This window comes from Nansenia antarctica (assembly GCF_963989245.1).
Source record: "Nansenia antarctica genome assembly, chromosome: 2".
Classification (NCBI taxonomy): domain Eukaryota; kingdom Metazoa; phylum Chordata; class Actinopteri; order Argentiniformes; family Microstomatidae; genus Nansenia; species Nansenia antarctica.
In genome coordinates, this window is record NC_137675.1 from 12688879 (window position 1) to 12703986 (window position 15108).

Genomic DNA, 15108 nt, shown 5'->3' on the forward strand with positions numbered 1-15108 from the left:
GGTGTAGTTCCGCCCCCGCCCCCACCGCATTCAGCCACAACCAAAACCACATGGTGTGTCTGCCTCTCGTCTCGAACGATCTGAAGCTGTTGTGGGCGCGCTCAGAGCAGACCCAGGAGCTGGAGGGCACAGAGAAGCTGGTGGAGGCCTTCAACGTGTTCCCCTACCCGACCCTGACGGAGACTGTCACGCTCGCCCATAAATGCTCCCTGCCCCCCGACCAGGTCCGAGTGTGGTTCATGGTCCGGAGGCTCCGCTTCGGCATCAGCTGGGACTGCAAGGAGATAAGCGAGGTGCGCAGCAAATTCGCAATCGGTGGTGGAGGGGAAGGGAAAGGAGGCAGAAAGGGAGGTGGTGGTGGAGGGGAAGGGAAAGGAGGCAGAAAGGGAGGTGGTGGTGGAGGGGAAGGGAAAGGAGGCAGAAAGGGAGGTGGTGGCGAAGGAAAAGATGCTGGAGGGGGGGCGAGTTGTCCTCAGGAGGGAGGATGTCAACAATAACAACAAGCACAAACGGGTCACCTGTCTCCACCCAGGTTAGCCTGGCGTCTGGGTCTTCACGTGTTCCTTGCAAGCGCTGTAAATGTCAGCCCACTTGTTGCTTTCTTTTCTCAAACAGCACAGACACAACAAACCAGGAGCCCCCAGAAGCCCCAGAGCACAGTAGCAGCACCCCCTTCTGGGCTCAACAGACCCAATAACCTCATTATTATCATAAAAAACAACGGTTACTGTTTCTGTCTAGAGCAGTGGTTCTCAAACCTCTCCTCGGGGACCACCAGCCGTTCCACATATTTGATCTGTTCCTCCACCAGCACACCTGATTCAACTAATCAAGTACAAACCATAATTGCTTTGTACTTGATTAGTTGAATCAGGTGTGCTGGTGGTGGAACAGATCAAATATGTGGAACGGCTGGTGGTCCCCGAGGAGAGTTTTTTTCTGGGGTCCCATGTCATCACTGAGCACATTTTGAACACTGCTTTCTCACTCCCAGATTATCCACCTTGTTCTATCATTTTACTTTAGCTCTTTCTTAAGATCGTTAATCGTCTTCTTTTAACACATCTATACAATTCATTGTTTCAGGTTATCTCATCGCCATGGTGTCTGAAAGCCATATACAGTATGGACATGTCACTTTGTAGATATTACGGTCTTTATACCCACATTATAGCAGGTTTTAATTTAGTTATATTGAATTTAATCAGAATGACCAGTGTATAGGAGATGTTATTTTCTAAATTTACATTTTGCAATTGAATAATTTACGTTTTGGATATGCATATTTCCAGGGTCAGTTTCTCTGTTATTCTCACATGGACCAAATATTGACACAAGAAGGAAAATGATGAATGCTACTGCTAACAGAAAACAGTCTACACTGTTTGTAGAGGGGAAACTATACTACTTCTAGTACATGTTTTGTGCAGTTTAAGACTCATTTGTTCATGTTTTGTTTCAGTCTTACCAATAAAGAGCATTCCATATGATGTGTTTGTGTCGGTTTTGTACTTTTGTACAGAAAAATCTGAATTCATATGCAGTGGATGTAGTGGAAATTGCGGTAATACTACAATGATGACAAGATTAACATGGTAATGTCATGTTCTTCATCTACTCAAGTCTTGGTACAATGAGATGTGTTTGATGGCTAAAACCTGACAGCAGGTGGAGTCAAAGAGACATCTTCTGCCCCTCAGCACTGCGTCTCCTAAAGACACCCGCTTTCCCCTCTACTGTGTCCCTAAAAACGTATATTGCCCCCCTTGTACTGTTTCTCTGTTTCTCCAGTGTAAAAAAAAAAAAAAAAGTTTAGAAGAAGGTGATAGGAGAAGGTTTTTCCTTCTATCAATGGCCCCGGGCCTGAGCTGGATTACTCTTCCTGCTACGACTGGTGGATTGATGATTCACTTGCTTAGTATTCAAATGTATTGATTGTAAGTCGCTTTGGAATGAGGCGTCTGCTAAATGCCAAAAATGTAAAAAAAAAAAAAAGAGATTGCTAGCATTCAAAGCTGAATCTATCCAGTCAATATGAATATGACTTCTACTAATTACAAACTCATGGCTATAGACCTAACATCAATTAGACAGATAGATAGATAGATAGACTTTATTTGTCATTGCTACAGTACAGGTACCAAACAACGAAATTTAGGAGGGGAGGCTCCCCTGGTGTTTAGAAAGGAAAAAGAAACAAATTTTAGAAAAAGCATAGATGCATAAAATCACAAGAAGGTAAGGAGCTGGTTTACATCAATAGAGGCTATGTACACAATCCACTGTACTATACTGCACAGATAGTCAACTAGGGTTGTCATATTTCACAAGAAAGTATTTTTTCACATTATTTTAAAGTGTCACAGTTTGCAGGCTTGAAAATGTACATGTTTGTGCCTCAGCACTAGCTGCCATACAATCCGTCCGGACTGTCCTGGGCCCAGAACTTAGGCCTTTTCTGTGTTCAGGGCCTTGACGGCCCTGTGGTAGAAGCTGTCCTTCAGTCTGTTTGTCTTAGCGGCCGGGGTCCTGTACCTCCTGTTCGAGGGCAGCTTGACAAAGTGTTCGTGCCCAGGGTGGGTCGGGTCCTTGGAGATCTTGGAGGCCCTCCTGAGACAGCGTGTTTTGTACAGCTCCTCCAGAGAGGGGAGGGGGGCGCCGGTGATCTTCTGTGCTGTTCTCACGACTCTCTGTAGCTCGCTTCTCTCCGCTGCCGTGCAGCTGTGGAACCAGTTGGAGATGCCGAAGGTGAGGATGCTCTCCACTGCGCCGTGGTAGAAGGCCACCAGCATCTCCTTCTTGCTGTGTTGTTTCTTGAGGCATCTCAGGGTGTATAGCCGCTGTTGTGCCCTCTTGATGGTGCCTTTAGTGTTGTCCTTCCAGGCCAGGTCATCCCGCATGTTGTGTCCCAGGAATCGGAGGTTTGAGACTATCTCCACGCTCTCTCCGTCGATGAGCAGGGGCAGGATCTCGGACTTTTTCCTCCTGAAGTCTACGATGAATTCCTGGGTCTTTGACTTGTTTAGCAGCAGGTTGTTAACCTTGCACAGCTTGCTCAATTGCTCTACCTCATCCCTGTACGCCGCCTCGTCCCCCCCCGAGATACATCCCACCACGGTGGTGTCGTCTGCAAACTTTACGATGTAGTTGCTGGGGTGGATGGGGGTGAAGTCGTGGGTGTAGAGGTTGTAGAGGATGGGGCTTAGCACGCAGCCCTGGGGTGACCCAGTGCTGAGGCTGAGGGCTGTGGAGGTGTGGGGGCCCACCCGCACCCTCTGGGGGCGGTCGGTCAGGAAGTCCTTGATCCACGCACATAAACATAGGTATTTCTCTTTATACCTTCACTCCAACTAACTTGGAATCATTGATTAATGAAGATAGATTCCTGTGGAGTTGGGATAAATTCCTTTAAAATTCCTTTAGAGTTCAATTTGGACAAAGGAAGGAAAGCTAAACATGTTCCTGAATTGACTGGAATGTATTAAACTAAATGACTTTATGGGTGGGTCAATTGTACCCAATGACCCAGTGGGTCAATTGTACCCAATGACCCAGTGGATCAATTGTACTAGGCATTCGAAGTGGCAGCAAACATTCAATATTATGTCTACATTTAGTGAATTTGAACCTAACCCTACAGCATAGGCCATAGAGACATGCTACAAAACATCCCGTCACTGTACCAACTTCTCACAGTAAACAGTTCTCCCTCTCTTTGGAATCATCACTTTCTTTTCTTTGTTTTTAATCAATAAACTATTTTTGTATAGGCCTATATAATATGTTCAATGACAACAAAAGCACATACAACAATCAATCAACCAACCAGTCAATCAATCTAGGGTGACAATCTGAAATTAGTGATTATTAGATATTATTTATTAATTTACAGTTAAACCCACAGATAATGTTGATCTTTCACACAATGTGGGAATGACTAAATAGTCTTGTTAAGGTTGAGGTGGTGGGCTGACATCCAAGCAGAGATGTCTGACTGCAAGACACAAAGAGATAGGTGGTGTTGCCACCTGTGAATCAGAGGTGGTAGGAGAAACCAGATCAGCGGTTCGAGCCTCGGCTGGCCACATATCGAAGTGTCCTTGGGCAAGACACTGAACCCCAAAATTGCTCCCAGTGAGCGGGCCAGCGCCTTGCATGGCAGCTTGTCGCCATTGGTGTGTGAATGTGTGTGTGAATGGGTGAATGAGAGGCTGTGGTAAAGCGCTTTGGAGCAGCTCTGGAGGAGCAAAAAAGGCGCTATATAAGTGCAGTCCATATGAAATTACAGAGACAAGAGATATGGTATAAACTAGAGCAAGAACAGTAAGGGCCTTAGGACAGAGCCCTGGGGGACCCTAGTGGTGAGGGCGTTCCTCTCCCTGTCACCTGGTAAGAGCGATCAGCCAGGTATGCTGCAAGCCAGGAGAGTGCAGAGCCAGAGATGCCCAGATCAGAGAGGGAGGAGAGGAGGGTCAGGTGGTCTTCTGTGTCCAATGCTGCAGACAGGTCCAGAAGAAGAGAGAACAGAGAAGAGGGAGGAAGCTCGAGCAGAGTGGAGGGCCTCCGAGACGGCAAGGTGGCTTTGTAAATCTAGTCAACATAACATTTTAGACAAGCTGGTTAGCTTACTTAACACCCATTAAACAAGATATCTGAAATGACAAATGATCAGCCATCTGCACATTAGCAGAAGATGCTAGTTAAATTAGCCTACAGGCATGTCACTTCCAGCCCTCAGCTGCATCCTGGCTGCCTTCAGCCCCTACCTGTCAAGAGCTTTATCCTCCCCCTCACACCTTCCTAACCAGATCCACCCACTCAATCTCCAGGCTGTTGGGCCCCAGACACTGCTTAAGCTGGTAGGACTCCTCTACTCTGGAAGTTGTAGAGAGGCAGGAGTGCAGACGGATGAGTCAGAGGATGGAGAGATGGAGAGGAGGAGTCCAGACACCGGGGTGCAGACCGTGATGGAGGGAAGGAGGGACGGAGAGACTTGTATGGACATGCAGACACACGTGGACACGGGGACACAGACTGTGAGATCTGATGAACACACTGATACTCCGTTCCTCAGCTGTGTCCCTGCCCCACCCTCATTGGCTCTCACAACTTCACCCCCACAGAACACAGCCTATCCAGCAGCCCCCTCCCTGAGGCCCCAAAACATCAACCCTCTTCCCCTTCCCAGCCCTTCAATACCCAGTGGGGTTGATGGAGGCACCAGGACGAGGGAGAGCATCTGCAAGAAGAAAAAGAAGGATTTGATGATAAAGCAGGAACTGTCAGGGGATAGAGAGACCCTGAAGCCTGATCTGCAGAGTAAGGTGTCTGAGGTGTTCAGACAGAGGGATAAGGTGGCTCCCCTCGTGAGGGATAAAGGAGTGAAACCCTCCCAAAGAGCAGAGAGTCAAGGGAATATGCCAAGACAGCGTGAAAAAAAGCATTATCATGAAGACACCAACACCTGCCAAAAAGCTAAATCATCCAGCCTCAATACTCTGGCTACGGTAGCTGGGCTGGTCACCATGGAACCCCCAAAACGGAAACGAGGAAGACCTCGGAAGATACGTCCAGAAGACAACGTTTTCCCTGTCTATTCAGTTCCCTCAAGCAAAGGCCACGACGGGGAAACTGTCACTAATAAGAGGAGAAGAGAGGAGTCAGGAGAAGAGAGGGAAACGTCAAAGAGAGAGTACAGGAAGTCGTTAAGGCTCAGGGAGAGACTTGTTGAAGAGGAGGGAATGAAGAAGAGTGTTGTGGAGGACAAACCTGAGTCAAGTCTTCAGAAAACTTCCCCCGTTTTCAGAGAGGAGCCAGTTCACTCAGGATGTTGTAGCAATTTGATTGGACGCAGTCCAGAACCCCAGCCCTTTGGTTTAAAACAGACCTCAAGTCTAGAGAGAACTGAGGGAACTCCAGCGAACAAAGACAAAGTGAGAAACCCAGCAAACAAGTTGACGCCCTCAAAGCGGACGCCCGTGGTTACTCTGAAGAAGTTCCAAGAAATCCTGAAGCAGAAAAGCACAGAGAACAAACAGACAAGTGAAACAGAAAGAGAGAAACAACGTGAAGCGAAATTGGTGGAACCAACTGAAAAAGACAACAGTGGTAAAGAATCTATGAAGGTGATGGACAAAGGCACTATCCAGTCTCTAGAAAGCTACGCAATTGAACAGGAGGTGACGGAAAGAGTGGCGGTCGAGATGGACATTTCCAGTGAAGAGATGGGCGTGGACAGTGGGGTCCATCAGACGCTGGTTTATGCAGCCAAAAAGCATGTGAGCGCAGGAGAAGAAGAGGAGGTTGATGTGGGTGTAGAAGAGGAAGTCAGTCTGGGGATAGATAAAAGATGGGAGGAGTGTCCTGATTCAGGTAGGCCTAAATATATTTGCAATAAATTCAGTGTGTGTTGTTAATGTTGTTATAATATGATAATGTATAGATATGATAGATAGATATGATGTATAGATATGATAGATCACTTTTCAAAAAATGCCGGTCGAGAGAGGACCCTGGCATTGCTTGTTCGCCGCATCTCCGCCCGAAATCTAGGTGTAATTGCAGTATACAGAGTAGATTGTCCTACAAAGACACTTTAGATTTAGTAATCAAAAAATTAATTAGACCCCTATACTTTCCCCTTTTTAATTAATTAGACCCCTATACTTTCCCCTTTATTTTCTTTGTTTCTTTTTATTTTACTACTCAATCTTTTCCGTTTGTAAAGCGTCTTTGAGTGTCTAGAAAAGCACTATATAAGTCTAATGTATTATTATTAACGTTAAAATACAACAAATAATGTAGTGTATACAGTACTCTGCATAATTAAGGGACAGTGAAGCATTTTGTGTACATGTTTCACCATTCAGAAATTACATCTCTTGTATACATGGTCCCTCTATGTCGAAATTAAAAGTAATGGGACAGATTTCCAAATTAAGCACTCATGTTTTAGTATTTGGTCGACAGTCCTTTGCATACAAAAAGTGTTTGAAATCTGTTCGTGACCCATTGATCCCACCAGACACTGGGTACATTAGCTGGTGATGTTCTGCCAGTCCTGTACTGCAGAACAGAAAATAGTTTTTTACTGTGTAGCTGGAAGATTTTATCATTTTATATTGACCTATTTTCACACATATCTTCAACATATGGTCAGACAGTAATAGAAGTGAACATTACAAGGGATGTTTGTAAACTAATAGTATAACATTAGTACTGTACAGAACACATCGCAACCTCCTGTAATTTCTATACTGTATTTCTCTGCTTTTCTGAACAGGTTTGCAGGTGCACAGCAATGCAAGAGAATTGATGCTGCAGGGCCTCACCCATGACCACATGCACCTCCCACAAAAAAACAAAATGGAGGTCCGCCATTTGAATTTACAGACCTGTCAGGTAACTCATCCCCCTGCTCTGGGATCCAGCAAGGTCACTACCAGGTCCACTGGAAGCTGGGAGGAGGAGGATGAGGATGAGGATGTGGACATTCTAGTGTACTCTCCAAGATTGTTGGGGGCGGGACTTGGGGCTACTGAACTGACTGGGGAAGAAGAGGAGGAGCAAGAAGAAGAAGAAGAAGAAGAAGAAGAAGAAGATGAAAACGAGGTTGATGTAATTGGAGATTACAATTGGAGATTAAGCACCTACCACATATTGGTAACTTTGAAACCTCAAGTATGAAAGTCAATGATACTTGTATCTACTAAGGAAGTGAATTTTGCTACAAAGCAGCATCAGCCAAGTTGCTTAACAGGCTTGTCACACTAACTACTCTTTTGTTTAATTTAATTTCATGGTTTTATCCCAATTAAGAATTCAGCCAGTCAGACTGAAATTATAAGCGCTTATAATGGTCACCTCTAGAATTAACACTACAATTTGTCAAATTACTACAGTGCTGTCTTATGTTCTATAATTGTGTTTTCTTGAGTGGTAGCCTATTAGCCTGCAAGACCTTTTGTGACAATAGAATATATGTTTGTTATTACATTTATTGTTTAATATTTATTTTTGTTATTGGTTTGCTTATTCCCAGCAGACCTCACAACTGTGGATATGTGGGGTCCAGCTCCCCTATGTTGGCAACCACAATTAAGAATTCACTCCTACGGGATAGTGGTCATACAGTCGGTCATAGTTGTGAGGTTTGCTCGGGCCAACTAAATCTCAATTATCCCATAGATTTATGTTCTCTATTGTGTACAAGTATGCATAAACCTGTTATAGTCAGTGTTTGAAAAGTATTATTGTTATGTAATGTTCGCTCTCAATTGATTGCAATGTGAATTGTCAAACAAGAGTGAGTTTAATTTTTCCAGAGCCTGTTCCAATACCTTCCCTCTGAGGTAAAAATGTGTGTAAAAAAAGTAAACCTAAGATTTACACAGTAAAAATAAAAAAAAGTTCACACAACACCGTTGGCAACTATCCATGTAATCGGTTCTTAATTGTGATTCCACCAAGGTGCAACCAGAGTTTTTTTTTTTGTTGCCACCTAATCTTTGCCATATTATGGATTTGAGAGATGTTTGAATGTACAACTTTATTGACAGGGGAAGTGGGTGACCGTTTTTCCTGACCGGGGAACACACGTGTTTTTCCGCTGAAGCTGAAGGTTACGTTGAGTACGGGTCGTGCCAGTTGGTGAGCCGCTGACAGTCAAGTATATCCAGCTTAATTGTTTGCGGGTATTGTGGGTGAACGCATATGCAATCAGTTTTATTTTTTAATTGAAAACATTTACAGTTTATATCTTTTAATTAAAAACAAAACAAGCAACAACAACAGCAAAAAAAGAGTACCCCAGACAGTATTTCGTTATGTATTTTTGCTTCATAGACATATTTTGTTTCGTCTAATGGCCATAGCCCTTTTATTTGCATAGTAATGTCCAAAATACCTCACAGACATTACAATCCAACTCATTATGACACCACCCCTATGTAAGAAGAGGGGTATTCCATCAACGTCCAATCTAGGCTTTTTTTATTTTTATTTTTTTATACATCCCGCGACATTTATAAAAATATCCAGCCTTATTTGTATAATATAATGCATTTTATTTGGATCAAAATAAACCTGGATTTTCCTTTAGCGACGTTGATGGAATACCCCCCAGGGGTAAAGGTCACGGTCATCTCAGTCAAACGAATGAACTTGAACTTGCTTGAAGTATTATTATTATTATTATTATTATTATAATTATAATTAATATTATTATACAATGCATACAACATAAATGCATTATTAATAATTATATTAATATTATTAACAACGCAAACCCGAAACGACGCTGTTCTGATCTTGAACTTCCCTTTTGCGATTTTGAACTCGGGAGAGAAAGTCCGTTGACGACATCTCGCGGACAGTTTTACATTTTTACCAAGTCGTGAATCAACGTTTCAACGTTTTAATCATTTGTTTCACGGCAAATGGTGGTTAATATACCAGTAAACGTCGAAGTAAAACGTAACCGTATCGAACAAGCAGCATTTAGTCCGAGTGAAAGGTAAGTGTGTGCGGAGTTAGCTTCGATGGCTAATTCTTCCGTCAGGACCGTGTCCACTCTCCCAGCTGAAGCGAGGCTGCTAGCCTGCTGTCAATCATTGTTAAACTATGGCGTTTCACCAATGCGTGAGATAAAACTAATGAGGGCCTTTGGTTGAGTTAGTTAGCCAATGCTTTGGTTGAGTTAGTTAGCCAATGCTTTGGTTGAGTTAGTTAGCCAATGCTTTGGTTGAGTTAGTTAGCCAAGGCCCGGTTGAGATAGACGAGGCCACCGTGGTATGATTTGCGTGGTTGCAACTCAAGTGTCGGTGCCGGACAGTTTAGCCAGCTAGCTCCTTACTCGTGATGGGAACCGCTCGCATTAGCTATGCATTTTACCCCCTCACTTTCTCACATTATTTCCATCATCTCCCCCCCCCCCCCACACACACACACACATCGTTGTAACCCCACCACCCTCTTTCTCCTCTGTTCCCTTTCTCAGTGTGACAGGTGAGGATGTGGCACCTGCCTGACCATGAGCCCAGACTCAGCGTGCTGGAGAAGGATGGCTCTTATTCACCTGGTCACAAGCGTTCGGTTAGAGCGGCCCTTAGAAAGGTGAGTGTCAAAATATCATTGTGTTACTTACTTTACTCTGTGTCTGTCTCAGGAAAGCAAAGGATACAAGTGAGATAAAATACATAATTGTAACAATAAAACTGCAGAAAAGAGGGAATTGTTCTTTGAATACTATCTATAGTCTCGATGGACCAATTCAGACTCAGACTAATTTTTTTTTCTAAACATGAGGTCAGTGATTGGCTGATGTCCCTTTGATATGTATGATACAGCAAATGGGGGTGGGGGGGGGGGAACAGAGCCAAATTTCTCTACAGTGAGTTGTCATTGGCACTGCTGGCACATGTAACGATGCTGGCACATGTAACGATGGTTCATCTCAAGGGGTTTTTCCTAATAAAATAAATGTACAATGTAAACAAAATATCTGCACTGGATGGTATTTCCTTGAGTTTTACATCCGTTTTATATATGCTGCAGAAATATTGGCAAAATATATTGCTCTTAGAATCTAAAAGTTCTTACCGTACATTATTCATCAGAATCGGACAGGATTCGTACAGATATATTGGAGATAACATTAGACAATTGCTAGAAACAATAGAACACGATGAGAATGTAGGGAAACCGGATATAATGTTTATAGCAGACTTTGAGAAATTCTTTGATTAAAGTATGTCTAGAATTCATTTATAAATGTCTTGTTATGCCTGGAATTTCTCAACTTAGAACCTCTCATAAAATGGGTTAAAGCCATGTACTGTATGTCCATCGATAAATAGAAATCAATATGTTCACAAATATGTGCTCTCCTTGCAGGATGGTGCTGAAACCATGCAGAGCCAAATCATCCATTCTGAGGTCCACCCTAACCCCTCCTCTGCTCTCCCCAATGGGGTCCATGAACCAGAGACCCTCACCGATATCTACTCGTAAGTAGAGAACGCGCTCCCTTCCGCCATCAAGTCTGCCCCCACTCTGGACTCCTTTAAAGCCAAGTTAAAATCCCACCTCTTCGTCAATGATGTTCCCTAAGTCTACTCCCTATTTGTTGTAAATTGTATCCCTTGAGATGTTCGTTTAAGTCGTCTGTGTCTGTTTGCTTTCTGTGTTCCTTGTCCTTGTCCTTGTCTTTATCTGTTCCTTTACCCGGGCTGCGCCCCGGGCCGATGTAAAAGTTGGATGGGGGGCGCATTATAAATAAAATTAACATAACATAACATAACATAACCCCTCCGCCTGAACCCTTCACGTCCCCTCCATCACACCCCCAGCCACCCTCCCTCAACCCCCCCTCCCCAAACCTCACTTCTGCCACCCATCCTACCCTACTCCTGCCCCTGCCCCCTGTAGAAGAATCTGATGAGCTTTTGGATGACGACCTGTTAAATGATGTGATATATGAATAATAATATACCTCTTACGGTCCTGGATACGAACTGTGACCGACGTCGTCTCCTCGTCGGTTAGTGCACCCGATTGCACAGCAACTATCCAGCATTTTGTCAAACAACTAATTAAAAACCTGATAAAATAGCTGGCAGGCAGCGGAAGAAAGTTTTGTTTTGCCTAAGATTTCAAAGACTTTCAAAGATAAGCACAGCTAGTCAATTAATTTATCAGCATGTCAAATTATGACTAACTTTATCAGGATCATGACTATGAGATGGTTCGGGATAGTGGGGGATCAGCTTTCTACCAAACACTGATAAGAGATAATTAATTTGTTCTCTTTTTACACCCTCATAGGAGTTCTGTAATGACCAGGACACAGCACAGGAAGATGGACCACCATCCACCAGGGGTCGTCCATCCCACGGACAAGACTGAGACAGCAGGCCTAGTCTTTACACCCAGATCTCCCGCTGCTCAAAGACCATGCCTGGCCTCCACCCCTGATAAAACTCTCTCCTCTCCTCCAGAGCCTGCTGAGGGTCACAAGGGGGGTGTGACCCCTGAAGTATCCGGGTGTAGTTCCGCCCCCGCCCCCACCGCATTCAGCCACAACCAAAACCACATGGTGTGTCTGCCTCTCGTCTCGAACGATCTGAAGCTGTTGTGGGCGCGCTCAGAGCAGACCCAGGAGCTGGAGGGCACAGAGAAGCTGGTGGAGGCCTTCAACGTGTTCCCCTACCCGACCCTGACGGAGACTGTCACGCTCGCCCATAAATGCTCCCTGCCCCCCGACCAGGTCCGAGTGTGGTTCATGGTCCGGAGGCTCCGCTTCGGCATCAGCTGGGACTGCAAGGAGATAAGCGAGGTGCGCAGCAAATTCGCAATCGGTGGTGGAGGGGAAGGGAAAGGAGGCAGAAAGGGAGGTGGTGGTGGAGGGGAAGGGAAAGGAGGCAGAAAGGGAGGTGGTGGTGGAGGGGAAGGGAAAGGAGGCAGAAAGGGAGGTGGTGGCGAAGGAAAAGATGCTGGAGGGGGGGCGAGTTGTCCTCAGGAGGGAGGATGTCAACAATAACAACAAGCACAAACGGGTCACCTGTCTCCACCCAGGTTAGCCTGGCGTCTGGGTCTTCACGTGTTCCTTGCAAGCGCTGTAAATGTCAGCCCACTTGTTGCTTTCTTTTCTCAAACAGCACAGACACAACAAACCAGGAGCCCCCAGAAGCCCCAGAGCACAGTAGCAGCACCCCCTTCTGGGCTCAACAGACCCAATAACCTCATTATTATCATAAAAAACAACGGTTACTGTTTCTGTCTAGAGCAGTGGTTCTCAAACCTCTCCTCGGGGACCACCAGCCGTTCCACATATTTGATCTGTTCCTCCACCAGCACACCTGATTCAACTAATCAAGTACAAACCATAATTGCTTTGTACTTGATTAGTTGAATCAGGTGTGCTGGTGGTGGAACAGATCAAATATGTGGAACGGCTGGTGGTCCCCGAGGAGAGTTTTTTTCTGGGGTCCCATGTCATCACTGAGCACATTTTGAACACTGCTTTCTCACTCCCAGATTATCCACCTTGTTCTATCATTTTACTTTAGCTCTTTCTTAAGATCGTTAATCGTCTTCTTTTAACACATCTATACAATTCATTGTTTCAGGTTATCTCATCGCCATGGTGTCTGAAAGCCATATACAGTATGGACATGTCACTTTGTAGATATTACGGTCTTTATACCCACATTATAGCAGGTTTTAATTTAGTTATATTGAATTTAATCAGAATGACCAGTGTATAGGAGATGTTATTTTCTAAATTTACATTTTGCAATTGAATAATTTACGTTTTGGATATGCATATTTCCAGGGTCAGTTTCTCTGTTATTCTCACATGGACCAAATATTGACACAAGAAGGAAAATGATGAATGCTACTGCTAACAGAAAACAGTCTACACTGTTTGTAGAGGGGAAACTATACTACTTCTAGTACATGTTTTGTGCAGTTTAAGACTCATTTGTTCATGTTTTGTTTCAGTCTTACCAATAAAGAGCATTCCATATGATGTGTTTGTGTCGGTTTTGTACTTTTGTACAGAAAAATCTGAATTCATATGCAGTGGATGTAGTGGAAATTGCGGTAATACTACAATGATGACAAGATTAACATGGTAATGTCATGTTCTTCATCTACTCAAGTCTTGGTACAATGAGATGTGTTTGATGGCTAAAACCTGACAGCAGGTGGAGTCAAAGAGACATCTTCTGCCCCTCAGCACTGCGTCTCCTAAAGACACCCGCTTTCCCCTCTACTGTGTCCCTAAAAACGTATATTGCCCCCCTTGTACTGTTTCTCTGTTTCTCCAGTGTAAAAAAAAAAAAAAAAGTTTAGAAGAAGGTGATAGGAGAAGGTTTTTCCTTCTATCAATGGCCCCGGGCCTGAGCTGGATTACTCTTCCTGCTACGACTGGTGGATTGATGATTCACTTGCTTAGTATTCAAATGTATTGATTGTAAGTCGCTTTGGAATGAGGCGTCTGCTAAATGCCAAAAATGTAAAAAAAAAAAAAAGAGATTGCTAGCATTCAAAGCTGAATCTATCCAGTCAATATGAATATGACTTCTACTAATTACAAACTCATGGCTATAGACCTAACATCAATTAGACAGATAGATAGATAGATAGACTTTATTTGTCATTGCTACAGTACAGGTACCAAACAACGAAATTTAGGAGGGGAGGCTCCCCTGGTGTTTAGAAAGGAAAAAGAAACAAATTTTAGAAAAAGCATAGATGCATAAAATCACAAGAAGGTAAGGAGCTGGTTTACATCAATAGAGGCTATGTACACAATCCACTGTACTATACTGCACAGATAGTCAACTAGGGTTGTCATATTTCACAAGAAAGTATTTTTTCACATTATTTTAAAGTGTCACAGTTTGCAGGCTTGAAAATGTACATGTTTGTGCCTCAGCACTAGCTGCCATACAATCCGTCCGGACTGTCCTGGGCCCAGAACTTAGGCCTTTGCTGTGTTCAGGGCCTTGACGGCCCTGTGGTAGAAGCTGTCCTTCAGTCTGTTTGTCTTAGCGGCCGGGGTCCTGTACCTCCTGTTCGAGGGCAGCTTGACAAAGTGTTCGTGCCCAGGGTGGGTCGGGTCCTTGGAGATCTTGGAGGCCCTCCTGAGACAGCGTGTTTTGTACAGCTCCTCCAGAGAGGGGAGGGGGGCGCCGGTGATCTTCTGTGCTGTTCTCACGACTCTCTGTAGCTCGCTTCTCTCCGCTGCCGTGCAGCTGTGGAACCAGTTGGAGATGCCGAAGGTGAGGATGCTCTCCACTGCGCCGTGGTAGAAGGCCACCAGCATCTCCTTCTTGCTGTGTTGTTTCTTGAGGCATCTCAGGGTGTATAGCCGCTGTTGTGCCCTCTTGATGGTGCCTTTAGTGTTGTCCTTCCAGGCCAGGTCATCCCGCATGTTGTGTCCCAGGAATCGGAGGTTTGAGACTATCTCCACGCTCTCTCCGTCGATGAGCAGGGGCAGGATCTCGGACTTTTTCCTCCTGAAGTCTACGATGAATTCCTGGGTCTTTGACTTGTTTAGCAGCAGGTTGTTAACCTTGCACAGCTTGCTCAATTGCTCTA